This window comes from Mytilus californianus, unplaced genomic scaffold, assembly GCF_021869535.1.
Source record: "Mytilus californianus isolate M0D057914Y unplaced genomic scaffold, xbMytCali1.0.p SCAF_1, whole genome shotgun sequence".
Taxonomy (NCBI): domain Eukaryota; kingdom Metazoa; phylum Mollusca; class Bivalvia; order Mytilida; family Mytilidae; genus Mytilus; species Mytilus californianus.
This window is the reverse complement of record NW_026262581.1, coordinates 2625405-2647553: the sequence shown is the minus strand read 5'-3', so window position 1 is coordinate 2647553 and position 22149 is coordinate 2625405. Positions and strand designations below refer to the sequence as shown.

The window sequence follows — 22149 nt, the reverse complement described above, 5'->3', positions numbered from 1 at the left end:
TCATATTTTCAATGGACATATGATCTTTCTTGCTTTAGAGATAGATACTAGTACTCATCTTTTCAATGGGCATATGATCTTTCTTGCTTTAGAGATAGATACTAGTACTCATCTTTTCAATGGACATATGATCTTTCTTGCTTTAGAGATAGATGAGTAAGTTTGCTGTGCCTTTGATATCTATATTAAAATTCCTTGACTTTCAGTCTTTTTTCCATTTCTGTTCCTCGTTTATTTTAATGGTAATGGAATTGTTTTTTACTCATTTACAAAATGCCATATCGTCCCAAGCTCTGTCTCTTCTTGTCTGGTTAAAGTTTTTTACTTGAATTCCCTTTGATTGTCAGTCAGTTTTTTAAAAGTGAATTAGAAATTCAGCTTGAGTGCCTACCAGTCTGCTCGTTGATGTACATTTTTATAAGAAGATGTAAAATTGAATTATTTGTCTATGTCTCACAGAGGCTTTTGATGCCTCAATGTATTTACAAAAATAGAATTAAGTGTCCTCAGTTGAAGACATTTGGAAGATAGCATTGAAACGTTTATAAAAGGGCAAATTAATTCCTGAAAAGGTTAAAAATTCAATTTTAAGAAAGTTGCTTTTTGAGAAAAAACAATTAATTTCTCTGCTTCTCAAGTATTGCATTTTATAGAGTTCTAAGGAAACAAGCTTCATTCTGACTTAATTCAGGAAGTTGTTGAAGGAAGCTTTTACATGTAAATCAGTGTTTATGATCATACAATTCAAATGACCATAGATGGGTTTCTTTTCATAAAATTTTGAGCAAGAGTAACTTCCCTTACTTAATTTACATCACCATTTCTGTTTGTTACAATCAGAAAAGTTAATAAACTTAATTGCACATCAGTGATGTATAAACATTTCAATATTATATTCTTCATTGTTAAAACTGAAGATTAGACCGAGGAACCATGGTATTTTTAAGTGAGTCATAAATTTTAGAATTAACAATTTTGAAGTATGAAAACCAATCATATTTTCCATTGTCAACTATTTATAAAACAAGATACATGCATATATGAAACATGCATATGTATGAATATTTTGCCCTTCAACAATTGATTATTTATTGTCGATCTTTTAGAAAGCATTTATGGAGGCAAGGGAGAGAACTACCGTATGCAAATTAGATAAAAGATATCACGACTCAGTTTAATCTGACAGGTTTTTGCAATCTGTTAAATTGCAATTCACTATTAACTACATATTTAATTGTATATTTCAATGAAAAGTTTAATTCTACAAGAAATTTGCATTAAACCAATTGAACAATGGAGACATTGTTGTTTGTATTGATGTCTTTATGTTGTAAAGAAATAGTCATATAATAGAACACATTCATCACTAGTAGATCTTTTTTCAATATGAAAGAATTTCGTAGATTTTATGTTAGGTTTCTGCTAAAATTAATTGAATTTAGATGAAATTCAAACATTTACGGCTATAAAAGTCATGTTATTTTGACCAAATAATAGAAGTTTAATGTGGTCGATGTAAATTTTATTTCCGTATTATTGAAAAGCAGCAATTACAGACAGAAATTTATATGAAGCACAATGCAGTTATTGGAAAAAGAACTGTCAGAATATTTCAATAACATTTCTGTAGGTGACACTGCATTTAGTGGACAGGGAAACTGTGATGATAATTATGTATGGACAACTCCATGATAAATGGCTTCCTTTATTAGGTGAAAAACAAATTCAGTAGATTTAAGATGGCCTGACCTTTGCTTTTTTTCTTCATGTCAATTTAGAGAAAGCTGAAACAATTCTTTGATGTGACTAAAAATTCAGTAGATTTAAGATGGCCTGCCGCCTTTGCTTTTTTCTTAATGTAAATTTTGAGAAAGCTGAAACAATTCTTTGATTTTATCTTTTTCCACTTTAAGGTATTTTGGAAGATAATGGTTAGTAGTATTAATGCTATTTCTAATCTTTCTACGATTAATTTGTGACACCCTTTGAATTTATCTCCAGCCAGTCAATGCCTTTTGTTCTTTTAAGGAAATGTTTTCTATTAAAAATTCATTTACAGTAATAAAACTTTACTATTGTACATTATATATATTACAAAATTTTAATATAGAATATTTTTACCAGACATGATAGTTAAGCAGTTGGTGGGAGTGCTTTTATATATAGAATACCTTATCTGTGGTAAAAATGCATTAGTTAGAGTTATAAGGAAGTTGGGAATGAATCCTAGTCAGTGAATTGATCATAAATTTTTCAGTACATGATCTGTCAGCAATTTATGTTATATTGATACACGTTTTAAACATTTGCAACTGCCTCACAGTAGACAAATTTTAGAATGGTAAAAAATTATTGACAATAAATGACTTAACCTAAAATTCCAATACCAAATAAGGAATCATTTATCATTGATAGTGTTAGTAAATAACCATATCATATACTAAATACTGTATCAGGAATTGTTCATTAGCGATAGTTTTATCAGTATAGGGTTTTCTACATGATAACAGTATACAGTCTTAAACATGCTTAATTTAGATGGAAGTGTGACATTGCAAGAGAAATATTATCACAATATATGTAACTCATGGGATATTTACGATGAATATATCATCATTTTGTGTCACTGTACAATTCTCATGGGGTTTGTACAACCAGCAGTATAGAAAGGAGAACTTTGATCAAGTTTAATATAGCAAGCATGTGACAGAAATATCATTTGGTGATAAATAATAAGTAATCCCTTAGGAGAATAAAAGAAAGATTCTACAAGATACTGATCTTAATGTAACGAAATATTCCATATCATTTCCATAAATTTTCTGAGAATGTGTGAGAAATTTCACTTGTTATAAGTTACTTGTTTGCCAAATGAAGAACTGGTTACAGGATATTGAATAATGTGTCCACATTTTCACTCTCCTTAATGTAGAATGTTGCTTTATTGTAGTTGTTAAATTATAATTTGAAGTCTGGCCTTTTAAATAGAAACATTTAACGAATGTAATAGCATTTATTATCAAGTGCAGTTCTATAAAAACAGACAAATAGCAGAGATAGCAGAAATTGATATCTCACAATGCTATAATTGCTATATAATAATTTTCATTTTGTGATTCAAGCACAATAAAACATACATGTAAACTTAGCAAAACATTTCAGGTTTTTGGTTGTTTTGTAAATTGATTTAGATACAGAAATAGATGGTTATTTTAGAGCTTTTAAAATTATAAATTAATTACAGCATAACGCCCTTCATAATGAAAATCATCAGAACAAGTTATTGTTTTGATTGTCAATATGGTTTTAAACCTCAAAACAATTTGTGATATATATATATATTTAGCTCTAGACAACATTTGTAATTGAACTGCTAGAAGAATGGATTAACAATAAATGCGTTTTACCCGGTACTGTAAATTTGTGATAATTGTTCATAAAATAATTTTTATTCACTGTAAACATACATATTTTCGTGCAGGGGCTTAATTTTCGCTTCTTTTTCAATCACATTAAATGCGCAAAAATATAATCCTCATGTGCGAAAAGATTTTGCAAATCAACATAACTGACTGCACAAAAAGTTAATGTATTCAAATCACAAAAATAACAACATGCAAAAATTTACAGTATGTAAGGTTATCATTTTGTCAAATTGCATTTCATCATAAGTCGTAAGTCAACTGCTTATATTCAAATTTTGCTTCATACAGTGAAAATAAAATATTTTTAACCTCCAATATACTTAATTTTGTACATACTAAAGGTTTGAATTTTTTTGGTCCTGATACTTATGTTTAAGTATGTCAAGACTGCATTAACAGCTGACTGCGGAGGACATCAACAGAAGCTGAACAAATAAGTCTGATGTTTGCCTCATCATGTTTTCAATTAAAGAAATGACTGAATATTTGTTCAGGAAAGAGAACATTAGATAAAAAAAAAAAGTAATCAACATAAGCAAAAGAAGAAGTTTTTGTATAAATAGAGGAATAAGTTGACAGTGATTTGACAGCATGATTGTGGACATTCTTGGCAATTGTTAAGTATTGTGAACTTTATAACTAAACCAACTTAAAAACCATTTCAGTTTGATAAGTTATTAAGAGCAGCCACCAACTCAGTAGATCTGACCTATAATTTACAAAGTCACAGCTAATATTTCTAGTTGGTTTATTTTTTATATATATCTGCAGGAAAATTGATTTTAGTATACATGGTATATTGTTTATAGAAATCAGTCAGATAAGTCAGGAATTTTTTAATCCTTTGGAAATAATCATTTTCATACACAATATTAAATTTTTTTATATAAAGATTGATTTTTGCTTGCTTCCAATATTATATTTATTATTAACTTGTAAGTCCATAAAAACTGAATAAAAGAAAATCCATTTGTGTAACAATGTCCAATGTGTTATGGGTTAGGTATATTGTGAGTTATCAAAATGTCATTAAAAGTTGATCCTATTATCAAGAGATTTGTTGTAAATCATCTGTAGTGAAAATGGAATATAAGGATTTTATATCGCTTATAAAGTAAAGTTCAAATACAGAGATCAGTTGATATGAGTGCTTCTAGTTACACTAATGGAATTTTAAATAAATCCTGATAGATTGGGGATGGTAAATCAGATGCCTTATGTTTGTGCAGTTCCATGCTCTTTGCACACGTTAAATCAGATACCCATGTTTATGGAGTCCCACACTCTTTGCCTATCAAAGAACATTGCAACAAGTCTCGAGCAATCAGTAAGTGTGCTTGATGCAATGCTATATTGCTGACTCTACCAAACCACTCCTTTTTTCACAGAAAGTCCTAATTTTCTGCCCTCTAATACAGGTTCTGAATATGCATGAAATATTTTGCAACTGAACATTAAGCAAACAACAATCAATCAGTAAAGCAAGGAATACTTGTGGCCTAGAAAGACTCCATCGTGTGTGTTATACAGATGGTTTTCTACAAATAGAATTTTCCTGTTCTTTTTTAGAATATAACTTCATGATAAGCTATAGTTTTACAACAGGTATGGCATGCATTGTTTAATTTACAGAATACCTGATATATCTCTCTATTTTGTGGTAGGTTTATTTCCAAGTTCTATTTTCCAGTGCTTTTGCATTGTTTTGGGTTCTCCTTGATATTTTCCCTCTTTGTGGTACTGACTCCTGTTACCATTCTTTGTCTGTTTAGAATTTATGTGTGGGTGCGACCAATTTTAATCAAATTTGAGCAGGAGATCACTGCCTCACTCAAAACGTTTGCCATGTAACAATAACTTTACAGAATTTATTAAAAAAATATTTAAAAAAAGAAATTTCTATAATAAAAATGGTTTGAATTAAAACAATAATCAAACTAGAAGAATTCTGATTCCTAAATTTTTAACTTGATGTACTATTTTTATGCATCTGTTTAGGTCAATTATGATGTTAAAACCTTTGTTCATGTTGAGCTAATTATTTCTTTTCATTTATCACAATTAAGGGAATTTTCCTGATAACTGTTTTTGACAAGAATCTGTATAAAGTGATGGAGAAAGGAAGTGCTTTCATTTTATACAGCATCACATCTGTAGACAACATTTGAATAGTCAGCCATTACAATATTTTATAGAATCTTATTATTGCCTGGACTTAATCATAAGCTATAATTGAGAGGTTTTTTTTTATGGCTTTCTTCCAACTTGACAAGCTTGATGATGTACTGAAGGTTGACTAGAATTTGTTTTGTATTAACCCCAAACAATGTTGTAAAAGGCTTCTGTAGTCAGATATTTTATTTTATAGGTTTTCTTGTAAACAAATTTTTTTATTTTTATAAACTTTAAAATCTGTTGACAAGGGAGTATTCTTTGAATTTTCTGTTCTGTCAAAATATTTTTTCAAAATGTCCTAACTTCATACTTAATTTTTGTCGAGCCTGCGACTTTTGTCGCAGAAAGCTCGACATAGGGATAGCGATCCGGCGGCGGCGGCGGCGGCGTTAGCTAACTTCTTAAAAGCTTTATATTTTAGAAGATGGAAGACCTGGATGCTTCATACTTTGTATATAGATGCCTCATGTTACGAAGTTTCCGTCAGTCACATGTCCAATGTCCTTGACCTCATTTTCATGGTTCAGCGACTACTTGAAAAAAAAGTTCAGATTTTTTAGAATGTTAAATTCTCTCTTATTATAAGTAATAGGATAACTATATTTGGTATGTGCTTACCTTGCAAGGTCCTCATGCCCGTCAGATAGTTTTCACTTGACCTCGACCTCATTTCATGGATCAGTGAACAAGGTTAAGTTTTTGTGGTCAAGTCCATATCTGAGATACTATAAGCAATAGGTCTACTATATTTGGTGTATGTAATGATAGTAAGGGGTACATGTCTAACTGGCAGGTGTCATCTGACCTTGACCTCATTTTCATGGTTCAGTGGTCATAGTTCAGTTTTTGAGTTTTGGTCTGTTTTTCTAATACTGTATGCAATAGGTCAACTGTATTTGGTGTATGGAAATATTGTACGATGTTCATGTCAGTCTGGCAAGTTTTATTTGACCTTGACCTCATTTTCACGGTTCATTGCTCAATGTTAAGTTTTTGTGTTTTGGTTTGTTTTTCTAATACTGTATGCAGTAGGTCAACTATATTTAGTGTATGGAAATATTTTACGATGTACATGTCAGTCTGGCATGTTTTATTTGACCTTGACCTCATTTTCAAGGTTCATTGTTAAATGTTAAGTTTTTGTGTTTTGGTCTGTTTTCCTAATACTGTATGCAGTAGGTCAACTATATTTGGTGTATGGAAATATTTAATGATGTACATGTCAGTCTGGCAGATTTTATTTGACCTTGACCTCATTTTCATGGTTCATTACTTATGTTACGTTTTTGTGTTTTGGTCTGTTTTTCTTACACTTTAAGCAATAGGTCAACTATATTTGGTGTATGGAATGATTGTAAGGTGTACATGTCTAGCTGGCAGGTGTCATTTGACCTTGACCTCATTTTCATGGTTCAGTGGTCAAAGTTAAGATTTTGAGTTTTGGTCTTTTTTTCTAATACTATATGCAATAGGTCAACTATATTTGGTGTATGGAAATATTGTATGGTCTTTATGTCAGTCGCGCAGTTTTTATTTGACCTTGACCTCATTTTCACAGTTCATTGCTCAGTGTTAAGTTTTTGTGTTTTGGTCTGTTTTTCTTAAACTATAAGCAATAGGTCAACTATATTTGTTTTATGGAAGAATTGTTAGCTGTACATGCCTGCCTGGCATGGTTCATCTGACATTGACCTCATTTCCATGGTTCATTGGTCAATGTTTAGTTTTCTTGGTTAATGTTAAGTTTATGTGACAGTTGTAAGAAAGCTTTATATTTAGGACTATCAACATAATATCAATGATTAGTAAAGAAGGCGAGACATTTCAGCGTGTGCACTCTTGTTTAATATATCAAGCAAACTGTTTCGATATGATACATTGATAATTGACCCCATGTCTGACTCATCGAATGGTTTTGAGTAACATTTCCCCAAAGTGTCATAGTCACTCTAATGTCGGTTTCAGTAATGACATTCATTTAAACTATGGGTAATTTAATGAAAAAGCAACATGTTAAATAACACACCAAAAATAACAAACACAGCTAAAAAATAACATGAAGGTCACAAGAGCCCATTAGAACCATACGTTGACTTTCCTTAGCGATGACAACCTAGTATTAAAATGGTAAGTTACGATAGAATTCCACCATTGATGGAGATGAAACGTTGTGATTAAGCTGCAGAGTCAGTATTGATCGTTGATACTCGCCTTGATGTGGCGATTATAAAGTGATAGATAATCACATATTTATTTCAATCCATTTAATTTAGCACGATTAAAATAAGGCCATGTTGCTGTTCTTTTCTTTACTATGTTATTAAAAAGATTTGGTATTGGATTTTGGTCTTTTTAATTTCCATACTTTTGTCACATGATTACCATGTGTTGCCATAAAGTGTGGTCCTAAAAATGTTCATTAATAAGTATTCAATATATTGGTCATTGGGAGTTTTTATATAGGAACTTGCTTTCATTTTGATGTCATGATAAACGGATAAAGCATTTTTACTTGTAGATACTGTCTATTAAGAAATAATAAAACAAATTCTGTTCTCTGAGTTATCTCCCCTTTTACCTAAATTGAAAAGTTCCCTGAATCTCTTCTACATTTTTTTTATTGGTTTGCTATTCTTCATAAAATTAGCTGACCCCCCACCTCCCAAATGTTCATCATTTAAACAATCTTTTTTATGTTTTGTCATGTTACATTGACATATTTTGTATGAAAATATTTACTTTATTAGAAGTAGAGGAACACAAAATGATTATATTATGATTGTGAATTTAAAAGAATAATGAAGCTGTTATCGATTGCTTTCCTTTTCTGTCTATCTTCATTGATGCTGAGACATGATCTTCATTTGTATATGAACTATGATTAGAGGGAATATCGACATGTAAAGTGTATATTGATGGTGTATAGGTCCACGAGTAGACAGATACAAGGCTACAGTTAAATTAAAAAAATTGATATGCGCACAGATCTTGTAATCTTTTGTAAGACTATTTAGTTCTCAGACAGGTTAAAGAGCTCAATACAAATTGATTCTTTAAAGATATGCCAAAAATCATTTAGTCATTCATATTGATATGCTAGTAAGGGAGGTAATGATAGCTTCTCTTACACTTTCATTATTTCACTGGTTGACATATATACAAGGAAAAAAACACTTTTTTTTATCTTTTTTAGATATTAATAATTTTGTTTTGATTAAATTCTATTTGTTTTAAAAGTGCCTCCTTTAATTTTTTTCAAAGAAAATCCCCAATTATACCTCAACTGATGATATTTCTAACAAATTGAAAAAGTGACATACAAGATATATTGAAACAATAACTAACCAATGATTCTAATATAAATGTCATTTATTCCTCCAACAGGAAAATTAACACTTATTTCCAATCAGTCTTAGAATATTGAAAATATTCCAGTAAATCATAGACAAGTTTATGTCCATTTTTAATCAGTCGTGGTATACTGCATATATCTCAGTAAATCATTTATATGGGAAAGGAAATGATTGCTTGCCAATTTAGAGCTTGAAATATGGCATGTACTTTAATCTATTGTTGAAGACTACATTTCTATACTTGTTTTATTTTGTTGTTGGGTTGCTTTTGTGTTGAAATATACCCAACCTCTTTCTTCATTCATGTCATTTGTAGCAGTCATTTTTTCCCGTCAGAAACTTTCTATCAGTTGTATAAAAATACTCTAGGACTTGATTAAAAGAACCAGTCAACTTTATTGATTATCATTGAATAATAAAGTGAACCAGTTTCTTTTTTTTCCATCAGACCTACATAAATAGGTAAATATGAATCTTTGCACTTGCAATAAATCTACCATTAAAATGTAACTTGAACTCTCTTATTTAACATCAGATTAGTAAGAAATATCATTACTACTGCACTGTTTATCAGAATAAAGTTAATGTCAATAGATAAATAAGATGAATTTAAAATGCATTTTCTAATCTAATGGAAATTTGATGAATAATTCATATATTGAATATTGTAGTTGTATATGTGTTCTGTGGAAAGACTAATACACTGTCATAACATTATTGTATGAAATCTCCTTACAAGTATAGGCACTGATAGTAAAGTGTAAGATGTCATGATTGTGGATCTGCCTGTATGGACCCTCAGTTTTCAACAGATGAAATAAAAAGTATTGTGAATCTATGAGTTTATTTTTGATGAGTTTCACTATATACAGTACATTTACTCAATTGAAATCTAATTACCAACATTCTGGGTCGACATGTATTTGATTACAAAGTCATGTTCATAATCGGTTAATTTGAGCTGCAGAGATTCTGATATTTATTCCAGATCAGATTTATACTGGAGTGTACAAATAAAGTCTGGTTTTCACTATAATCACACATTTGGTTTTGTAACGAAGATGAATGGAGGTCTTCAGAGTTAATTACATAGAAACATGGACAAGATGTAACATTTTAATCAACTTTTCTCAGGAAAATCAATTTTGATTCTGGTATACACTCTTACAAGTTGCTGTGTGCTGCTACATGCACTTCTAAAAGTTTCTGTATTTTATCAAATTGTCCGACATTATAATTCATTTTCTCTGACGGGATGATTAATGTGAGTTAGAGTTCCAACATCTCATTGGACATAGACTAGTGCCTTTCTGGCAGAATTAGCTCTCTTCAATGTCCACAAATAATCTGTCTAATTTCACAGAGGGTTGACCAAGATGAGTATGATTAGATGTAGATGACCAGTGCATGTCTGTTTATAGATATGAGAAAGTTCGTTAATTTAATTTGGCTAAAAAAGCTTTTCATGGTGTGGAAGAATGTAATGAATATAGAGAGGGGAATTATTTATCCGTTTGACTAAGCATTGATTGTTTGTCTGTTTCAGAATATCAAATGAATTGCTTCATTAAGTTTTGGCAATACAAATTATTACTTGCATTCATTTCTTATGAATTGGCAGCCACATCATTATGCCAAACTTTCCTTTTTTCTCTCACTTTTTAATGAAATATCTAAATTAGTTAGCCGATTGTCAAGAGTAATTCTAAAAAATGGATTAGGAATTTGATTTTTTTTCTTTGTTTCCATGTTAAACAATGATAAAGGTTGTTAGAATAGGGTTACTCAATACCAAGGAAATGAAATTTGTTGATCTCAAGTTATTTCCGCAATTAGCAACTCGTGAAAAAACGTGAATTAGTAATGATCACAGAAGAAGGGTAATAATGCACGTCCCGTACGGATTAGTAATGAAATTGACGACTAACCATAATCACATTTTATAATTAAGACTTTAACACATGACTTGATAAAATCTGAATCCATCAGTCTAAGCGCCATTTCAAATTCCAATAGACGCAAGTGTCAAAGACAAGAGAAATGTGACCAGCTTAGTAAATTGGCGATGAGTCACATTTTTGTATAAAATTGATATCAGAAATACCGTGTACTGTCATATTGTGATATGTCAAGCTTTGCACATCAACTGGACATAATTTATGGACAGACAAGAGATATTCAATATAGCATGTCCCCAAATTTCTATAATACATAATGGAATCTGGAATATAATTTTCCTTATTGATACCGTGTCAAGTTTCTTGCATGATGATTCTCCCTCAACTTTAGTTCCTTTTTATTGCACCAGACAGTTTTTATGGTTACATCTCATTTTATTAAGAATAAAGCTAGAAATAAAACCATATTATACAAATCTTGAGAAAGACACATTTTATGTGAATAATCCTATAATACAATTAAAGAAATGTTATCATATTTGATAATTCAGTTCTTCTTTTTCCCATACTTTTCAATAGATATATATCAGTTTTGATTATTATGGCTATATCTGGCTTTTGACCAATAAAGGTTATTTTTTACACCTTATTTAGTTTGTATTAATTGAATTCTCATAAAGGCTTTGTATACATTATTTTATTCTTCAGTATGACATGTAAATGCCTTGGAAACTTTTGGACTTAAAAGAATAACTTGTACTATATACCAAATGTACTATAATTACGGGAATTTTAATTTACAATAGAGACCTTTTATGTGCTGCTACCATTTTTGTTTTCGACTTACAACAGTTCAATTAAAACTTTTACTAGGCTGTTACTATTGAAATTAGCATTGCTCAGATGAAACATTGATAAAGTTACTTTATGTCTTTAATACATATTTATACCAATATATATGGTCTCAACAATGAAATTCTGGAATAGCTCCTACTGAAATTGATATTGCAGTGACCACTGTGAAATCTTAAGTGATAATGGAATGGTTTGTTATATGTTACATTCTGTTTGTACATTTTTTCGTGATATAATTGTAACGTTAATTTCAGTATTTATCATGTATGTGATTTTATTAGTTGAAATCTAGACTTAAAATCTTTCTATTTCCTCAATTTTCTACAAGTGTAAATTAGTTATCATTTACTTGGTGTTTTGGGTTTTTTAAGCTGTGTCAGATATAAATTAATCATCCTGCATGTTTGTCTAATCAAGTGTTAACATTAATTTTTTCAGGGTTAGACTTGAATTTAACCTTCTTTGAAAGGTTATGAATATTTTAGAATCTTATTAACAATTTGGCTCAGGCAGACACACTCCAGAACAGAATAAAAGGACAAAATTAAATGCTGAGACGAAAACCACTTAAACAATTGAAATCAATATTCACTGTTTTTCACTGTCGACCCCCGTTTTGAACTAGAAAAAGCTGTTTTTAGCCTGTGGTAAAAATTCCGTTATATGAAATGAAAGAGGAAACGAATGTGCTAGAATTATCCAATATTAAAATGACTTCTCGGTGAGAACAGAGAACAAACATTTTGTCATTTGTTAGGGCTCATTATACTGGTCTAATTGATATTATCAATCAAACTGATTACAAATATTAACGGTATTGACCTGGATGATATAACAGTTCAGCAGTTAATGTGCAGAACAAACATGATGTATTTTAGGTTATATTTTAATACTGTGTTGGCAACCTAATTGATTAATGGAAAGAAGAAACAATAATATTTTTAAAAGGTTATTTTTTTAGTTTAGGTGTAATACCACCATTGTTTTTTCCCTATTAGTCTTTGTTAAATTGGCATTTTTCAAAATAATGTGAATAATTCATCTTTGTTTCAAATAAAGAACTACTCGGCATGAGTTTTATCCTGTCCTACTACAGTCAAAATTTCACACATTTCATTGCATATAAGATAATAACCATCACTGGAAGTTAACCAATCAAATTGTCACCCCTTTTCTACCTGTTAACAAGCTTTGGTAATCATGTCACCTCAAGTTTCCAAAATATTTTTTAGAAACACCAAATAAAAAAAGAATGGTGCTTTGAATCACCCAAGGTATATGTTTACGACTCAGAATTTTTTCCCCCCTACAATGAAATGCAGGGTTAATTTCCTACAACTGTCAAATTCAAGGGAATTTATTTTCTACCCTTTTTCGTATGAAACCAGATGTTACGTACTAGGATTTGGTGGTATTACACCTCTATGTAGTGTTGAGAGCGATGTGGGTAGAATACTTATAGTATGCAGGTCTTGTCTATACTATTGAAAGAACAACAAACCACAACATGCCATACAAACTATAAATAGAACAGCAAACCACAACATGCCATACAAACTAGAAATAGAACAACAAACCACAATATGCCATACAAACTATAAATAGAACAACAAACCACAATATGCCATACAAACTAGAAATAGAACAGCAAACCACAATATGCCATACAAACTAGAAATAGAACAACAAACCACAATATGCCATACAAACTAGAAATAGAACAACAAACCACAATATGCCATACAAACTAGAAATAGAACAACAAACCACAATATGCCATACAAACTAGAAATAGAACAGCAAACCACAATATACCATACAAACTAGAAATAGAACAACAAACCACAATATGCCATACAAACTAGAAATAGAACAACAAACCACAATATGCCATACAAACTAGAAATAGAACAGCAAACCACAATATACCATACAAACTAGAAATAGAACAACAAAGCACAATATGCCATACAAACTAGAAATAGAACAACAAAGCACAATATGCCATACAAACTATAAATAGAACAACAAACCACAATATGCCATACAAACTAGAAATAGAACAGCAAACCACAATATGCCATACAAACTAGAAAAAGAACAACAAACCACAATATGCCATACAAACTATAAATAGAACAGCAAACCACAATATGCCATACAAACAAGAAATAGAACAGCAAACCACAATATGCCATACAAACTAGAAATAGAACAGCAAACCACAATATGCCATACAAACTAGAAATAGAACAACAAACCACAATATGCCATACAAACTATAAATAGAACAACAAACCACAATATGCCATACAAACTAGAAATAGAACAGCAAACCACAATATGCCATACAAACTAGAAATAGAACAGCAAACCACAATATGCCATACAAACTAGAAATAGAACAGCAAACCACAATATGCCATACAAACTAGAAAAAGAACAACAAACCACAATATGCCATACAAACTAGAAAAAGAACAACAAACCACAATATGCCATACAAACTAGAAATAGAACAACAAACCACAATATGCCATACAAACTAGAAATAGAACAGCAAACCACAATATACCATACAAACTAGAAATAGAACAACAAACCACAATATGCCATACAAACTAGAAATAGAACAACAAACCACAATATGCCATACAAACTAGAAATAGAACAGCAAACCACAATATACCATACAAACTAGAAATAGAACAACAAAGCACAATATGCCATACAAACTAGAAATAGAACAACAAACCACAATATGCCATACAAACTAGAAAAAGAACAACAAACCACAATATGCCATACAAACTAGAAATAGAACAGCAAACCACAATATGCCATACAAACTAGAAAAAGAACAACAAACCACAATATGCCATACAAACTATAAATAGAACAGCAAACCACAATATGCCATACAAACAAGAAATAGAACAGCAAACCACAATATGCCATACAAACAAGAAATAGAACAGCAAACCACAATATGCCATACAAACTAGAAATAGAACAACAAACCACAATATGCCATACAAACTATAAATAGAACAGCAAACCACAATATGCCATACAAACTAGAAATAGAACAACAAACCACAATATGCCATACAAACTAGAAAAAGAACAACAAACCACAATATGCCATACAAACTATAAATAGAACAACAAACCACAATATACCATACAAACTAGAAATAGAACAGCAAACCACAATATGCCATACAAACTAGAAATAGAACAGCAAACCACAATATGCCATACAAACTAGAAATAGAACAACAAAGCACAATATGCCATACAAACTAGAAAAAGAACAACAAACCACAATATGCCATACAAACTATAAATAGAACAACAAACCACAATATGCCATACAAACTATAAATAGAACAGCAAACCACAATATGCCATACAAACTATAAATAGAACAGCAAACCACAATATGCCATACAAACTAGAAATAGAACAACAAACCACAATATGCCATACAAACTAGAAATAGAACAACAAACCACAATATGCCATACAAACTAGAAATAGAACAGCAAACCACAATATGCCATACAAACTATAAATAGAACAGCAAACCACAATATGCCATACAAACTATAAATAGAACAGCAAACCACAATATACCATACAAACTAGAAATAGAATCAATGGCTTTTTTCTTAATTAATGTTTACCTTTAACTTGAAGTAAACATCAGTGGATTAAATCATATTGCACCAGAAAGTATCACATGACATATAATATACAAGCCTTCATAACAGTATCCCATAAAACGCATGAAATCAGTCAAACATTATGGCAAGAAATGCTGAAAATCATTTGAGTATTATGGCATGAAATGCTGGAAATTATTCATACAATATGGCACGAAATGCTGGAAAGCTTACAAACATTATGGCATGAAATGCTGGAAAATCATTCAAACATTATGGCACGAAATGCTAAAAATCATTTGAATATTATGGCATTAAATGCTGGAAATTATTCATACAATATGGCATGAAATGCTGGAAAGCTTACAAACATTATGGCATGAAAAGCTGATAATCATTCAAACATAATATGATAACAGAGTTGCTAACCTTCTATGTCATTTTGGTCTCAGGTGGAGCTCAGTTGTCTAATTGACAATCATACCATATCTTCTGTTATTTTTTTTTTTGGAATGAAATGCAGGACAGTATTACATAAAACACTTGAAATAAATCAAACATCATTACATAATATGCTGGAAAATATCTAGACATTAGGGCATGAAAAGCTGAAGATTTGATCAAAATAGCATGAGTTACTAGATATTTAATTTTGTCATTTTTGGATTTGCCCGAATTATCACATGGCATGCTTGTGGTTAGGCCATAATAACAAAAATCCTAGATTCAACAATAATGTAAATAAAATAGATAATGCCGAAGTGGGGTGTAGACCCAGATTTTTTGCTTCACTGAACATGTACTGTGTGTCCTATGAAAATATATACTTGTTTCATAACAATATTGTGTCCTTTTTTGTTAACAGATAAACAGCAAGCTAAGGACACATATAAGCAAAAGAAATTCTCCTTTGTGCTTCAAGATTGTTTATTTGATATTTTACATACACTCATTTGTTAAACCACTAAGAATATTTTCCAAATATCAGCAGACATATTAATTCTTGTAGACTTACCCTCCTTTTATTAAATTATGACATATATATACACCTGAAATATTGTTTTATGTTATCAGACATATAATTTCACTTTGGTTATAGATAGAATTATAATGTTATCTTTTATCAATAGATAGAATTCTAATGTTATCATTTATCAAGTTTTAATTGTTATTCTGACATAGAGAAGTGTAGTATTTTAAGTCTCAGTTGTATCATAATTCCTGTAATGATAAACATAGCTATTGTTTTTGATGTAACTAAATTCTGGACCAAGACTCCAAAATGTCTGCATGCAAATGGGAAAACAGTATTGTTGCTGTAATTGGTGAAAATTGACAAAGTTAACTGTAGAAATTCAAACTCCACTGAGTATGAAATAGAACATAATAAGAATTCTAGTGTCAGAACACATGCATCATAATCTAACTTCATTGACATACAAGTCTTGTGTTTCAATGGCGGGCCTATCATTTAATTAATAACTTGGGAAATCATAAAACTAATACCGGGGTATATGGAAAGAGCTGATCTAAGTCATCAACTATGGTTAACTTATAAATATTATATCGCAACAGTTCCTAAGAATGTTTCCTTTGAAACTTGATCATTATTGCCTTTATAAATCACAAAAAAGCAGCAAAATGAAAGGATGTTTTGATATGAAAGTACATCTACTAAGGTTTAACTAATGACACCTGACAAATACCATATTTTAGTTCTGATATTTACCAATATATATAAATGTTCCTTATTTTGAGTATATTTCTTCCAACATAATTTTTCTTCACATTTTGATAACTTTGTGGCTATTCTTGGTATGAAGAAGACAGACAAGAACCAAAATAGAACTCTGATTGAAAATTAAATGGGAAAAGCCTCCTGGAAGAAATTATTAGGCAAACAGATCAAAATTTGTAATTACAGAAGGCTTCTAGATTTTTCCATGATATAATTTTTTTAACGAGTTCTTTAATGAGTTGCATGATGAATTTTTCTTAGAGTATGACTACAAGCTCTTTGAATATTTTTACAATGTAGGGGATAATAATGACCTTGACAAGTGAGGGATAATAATGACCTTGACTAGTGAGGGATAATAATGACCTTGACTAGTGAGGGATAATAATGACCTTGACTACACCTATGTAAACATAGTAATGATATGATTTTTGTTAGATTTAATTTTTTTAGACATCATTTTGAAATCTTACTTGTCGATTATGCATCAATGCCCTGTTACCATCCCGGAATTTAATATGGGTCCCTTGCAAAATAATTTGAGGATATCATAGAAAATCCCAGGATAATATCCTTAGGTTATTCTCAACAATTCTCAAAACTTGAACTGTTAAGGAAAATCTCTAATATTGTCTGTAGGTATTACATCTGTGGAGCCCACACAGTTGAATGCTATTTGTGAAATTGTTTTCAAAAGATAAAGAAATTTAGTTGTTGAAAATTAATTGAATTAACTTTATTTTTTTTTTCTGATGAACAGTGAATTGAAATTGGTTTTCATAACGTTGTTAAAAAGTGTCTTTCTTAATGTTGCTGATTTCTTATTAAGCATATTTGTTTTGTCGATATATGGCACATAAAATGAAGTCTAGATCATTCGTGAGTTTATTAACATGGACATTCTGACAGATATGTCAAAGATTTGTGTGTATTGAGTCAATACAATATGTCTAATAAGTTACAATTGAATCAGTATTAATGTAGGCAGGATTGTAGAAGATACATCCCGACAGATTTATCAATTTCTTATTTAATAGCAGGAAAAGGCAGCGTCTTAAATGAAATATTGATATATACTTATTAAAGGGAGATAACAATGTATTGCCAGACAAAAGCAACGATTGGAACATTTTTCGATTATCTTTGAAACAATAATAGTACATGGCTTTTATTTATATACAGGAATAGCCTGTATATATATATTGTATTTGAGCATTTTAAAATGTGCACGCCACAGGAAATATTAAATTTTATATTTTAATACCGTAATATAATTTTTTATCCATTAATTCATTATGAAATATCAGGTAAAAATATTTTCAAAATCTTAAAATATTGTTAAGACATGAATTGCAGTCTGAACAGCAGCTTATCAAATTTCACTTACACTTTAAATACTTACATTTGATCTACTGATAAAGGGAGCTCACTCAGAATAGAGATATCTATATCACTTCTACGTCATTTGGTGGAGAGTTGTCTCAATTTGGCAATCATACCACATCTCTTATTTTTATATTTACATTTTGGTTTAGGTTATGAAATTCTTCAAAAGTATTTTTTTCTCTGCCTCTATTATAACACAAAGAGATGTAATAAATTTTTTTTACAAATATTTTGACATGATGAGGTTTTCAAACTGATGGTTATATTGAACACTTAGTACAAAATAATTTGAATTATCCAATGAAGCACACTGAGTACTACAGGACACTTAAGCCATCTCTTATATCTCAATAATTGAAATTAAGTATCCCCATCAATTTGAATTACAATGCATTCCTATCATAAAATATTGCATGTTGAATCAACCTTAACTTTTTAAATTTGTAAATCAATATATTGCAGCCTTTGATATTATATGTATAGGTTTTAACCTTATTGATACTGACTGAATAAATAGAATAGTTAAACAAGGTATTATGTTTTTTTTCTGCTTCAGTGGAACTATTTGTAAAATTTGTAGGATATGAGCGATTGTCATCCACACTTAGAAGTCTTTTGAAGTTACCTAAGGTTCCTTCCTCATTAGGTTTTATTACTTGTATCAACATCATACTGCAAAATGGTACAGGATCATTAAAACTATAATCAGGATACATAAAATGAAGAAAATTGCATAATATTAGATATAAATTTAAAGTTATAGATTTAATGACATTGATCAGGCAAAATGATAAAGTGCATGAAACTGCAACACAGTAAACCAACAAGGAAAAAAAAACAGAACTGGATTTTCATGTTTTTTATCTAAGGACCTCTGATATCTTCCAAGTATTTGCCTGCTTCATCTTAATCAGTTTCTGGTCAATACTGTACACTTCTGTCTGGCCATAAATCAAGTATAAATTGTCCACAGACAATCTGTAGGTGGTTCCTGACTACATACCAAAGTTAAATAGCTATAGATCACACATCAATTGGAAACCTTTTAAAAGCAATCTTTTCCATTTCCTGTTATACCATCAAACCTAACACCTAATAGGCATTGATTCCTCCAATAGGTGAGAATTCCAAATTATCCATAATTTTCAGAGCTCCAAGTCTAACATATTTGTAAAGTAGGTGTAAAAATGCAATTATCTGAAATTACATCAAATTAATTTACAGAGAATTATTTTGGTTAATTCTTTCCATTAAGTTATATCAGAAATTGGTCAGATTATAATTATAGATACCTTTGTGATAATTTGTTATTGAAAATTGCTTTTAGTTACTGTTCTAATAATTGGTATTGACCAATCATATAAATGGATTCCAGCCTTTTGGGATCAAAGGTTCAAAAGGGTCACATATTATTATCAGAGTTAGGTTAAAGGTCAAGTACCCTTGAACATTTATTGGATAAAACTTATTATGCTCTCACAGCAGGGATGTAATATGTGCTTGATTACAACTTTCCTTTTGTTTGCCTGATATTAATGGTTCTAATCTAGTTTGTTGTGTCATTAGATTTGGTTAAGCTAATATTCTGTTAAATCATGATCTGCATATCAAAAAAAGGTTCAGCCATAGAAACAACATCACAAAACAGTTGGAACATTGAAGTCATCAATGTGAACATCCCAAGGACTAGGATACACAGTGACCACAAATTAGTAGTTTGGTGGAATCCATCACTATGAACACCTTAAGAAGACATAGTATGACAAAGCAATATGTCCTTGGAATCGTATACCTTGAATCATACACCTTGAATGACCTTGTTCAGTTTACTTGGAGTGATCAAGTAAATTGTTATTGATTAATATATTTGTATGATATTTTGAATATTACTCTTCCAACTTGAGTTTCCATCTCTGAGGTACCATTGTTTGGATTGTGTATCTGCATTAGCCAAACCTTTATTTAACTCAGCACTTGGGGAATAGTTCTTGGTTTGAGTTTAATGCATTTTACAAAGATTTTAATTATGCATTATTCCAGAGACACTAATTACTATCAATAATTAAAATTGTTCCATCAGGAGAATGAGGAGCTATAATTAAAACGTCTCAAAACAAATAAAATAGATAAATAAGACATTTATTTTCTTTTTTCAATAGTGTTTGTGTCCAGAACCAATCTTTCCCTGCTGAATTTATTGTTCATCATCATGCAAATGATTACCGAATTTCTCAGATGAATTGAAAGTCACATGGAAAATCATTGAGTAATGAGCAGAAGCAATGTTATAGTATGCATTTACTGTTTGAAATTTTAATTGAAATTGGAATGTAAAGAAGAGGAGTGCATTTAATTTTGAATGAGTAGTGTGCAGTTACAGATTTATACGTTTCTTACATGAGACACTTTACACATATATACCTGAGTAAGACACACATATATACCTGAGTAAGACACACATATATACCTGAGTAAGACACACATATATACCTGAGTAAGACACTCATATATACCTGAGTAAGACACACATATATACCTGAGTAAGACACACATATACACCTGAGTAAGACACACATATATACCTGAGTAAGACACACATATATACCTGAGTAAGACACACATATATACCTGAGTAAGACACACATATATACCTGAGTAAGACACACATATATACCTGAGTAAGACACACATATATACCTGAGTAAGACACACATATATACCTGAGTAAGACACACATATATACCTGAGTAAGACACACATATATACCTGAGTAAGACACACATATATACCTGAGTAAGACACACATATATACCTGAGTAAGACACACATATACACCTGAGTAAGACACACATATATACCTGAGTAAGACACACATATATACCTGAGTAAGACACAAAGTGGAAAAGGAATGTGCACCACACTGAATTTAACCAACAAGGAATTTCAGAGGTGGATTTAGTCAGGGGCCCCCCATTTTTTGTGGAAAAGATTTGGTTGATCATATAGGGAATCACTGAAGCATGACTGGAGCGGGCCCCTTCTTATGGCAGTCAGTGGGCCCCCATTATGAAAATTTCTGGATCCGCAACTGAATTTGGTTCTAACAATACAATCTTTTCTCTTGTTCGTTTTAGAAAGGAAATGGATATTGATTGTTTACATTATCTGTCCATGTTTTATTGTTTAATTCATTCTTTTCTTTATTATTTCTATCAGTTCTTATAGTAAAAATAATCATTAACAAGACAAATAGTTGGCAAGTAATTTCAAAATCATAGGATATGGTTTTGATTCCTTCAGGAGATAGAAATCATACAAAAGAGCAGGCAGAAAAAAATCTTAATGGACAATATCTTGTGAAATCCATTAATGTCCCATATTTACTGTGTTCAATTGTCTCATCCATTTCAAAAAGCCGTCTGTATTTCCTTGTCACCAATCTTGATCTTTATGATATGTATCTGTAATATGATCTTGAACATTATGTTTAGACCCATTATGAAATAGTAATGTTCCCTAACATGTGTGTGTTATCCATATACCTCCCTCTGTGCAGTGGAATACACGGTTATCATGAATATTCTTAATAGAATATATAGTCTACTGTATTTTAAGTACAAAAAATAAAACCTCACTTTTCCAATTCAGATT

At 30.6% G+C, this 22149-nt stretch overlaps 1 protein-coding gene and 1 long non-coding RNA gene across 4 annotated transcripts in view; one reads left to right on the top strand and one right to left on the bottom strand.

Annotated features, from left to right (window-relative positions):
• The window catches only part of LOC127731771 (neuroglian-like), a 157157-nt gene that overhangs the window by 84459 nt on the left and 50549 nt on the right, over positions 1–22149 (top strand). The window lies entirely within an intron of this gene.
• Positions 20913–21583, bottom strand: LOC127734526 (uncharacterized). Its single transcript, XR_007997651.1, has 3 exons — positions 21357–21583; positions 21058–21310; positions 20913–20988 (listed from the first exon to the last, which is right to left on the bottom strand). It is a non-coding gene; the product is annotated as an uncharacterized LOC127734526 (long non-coding RNA).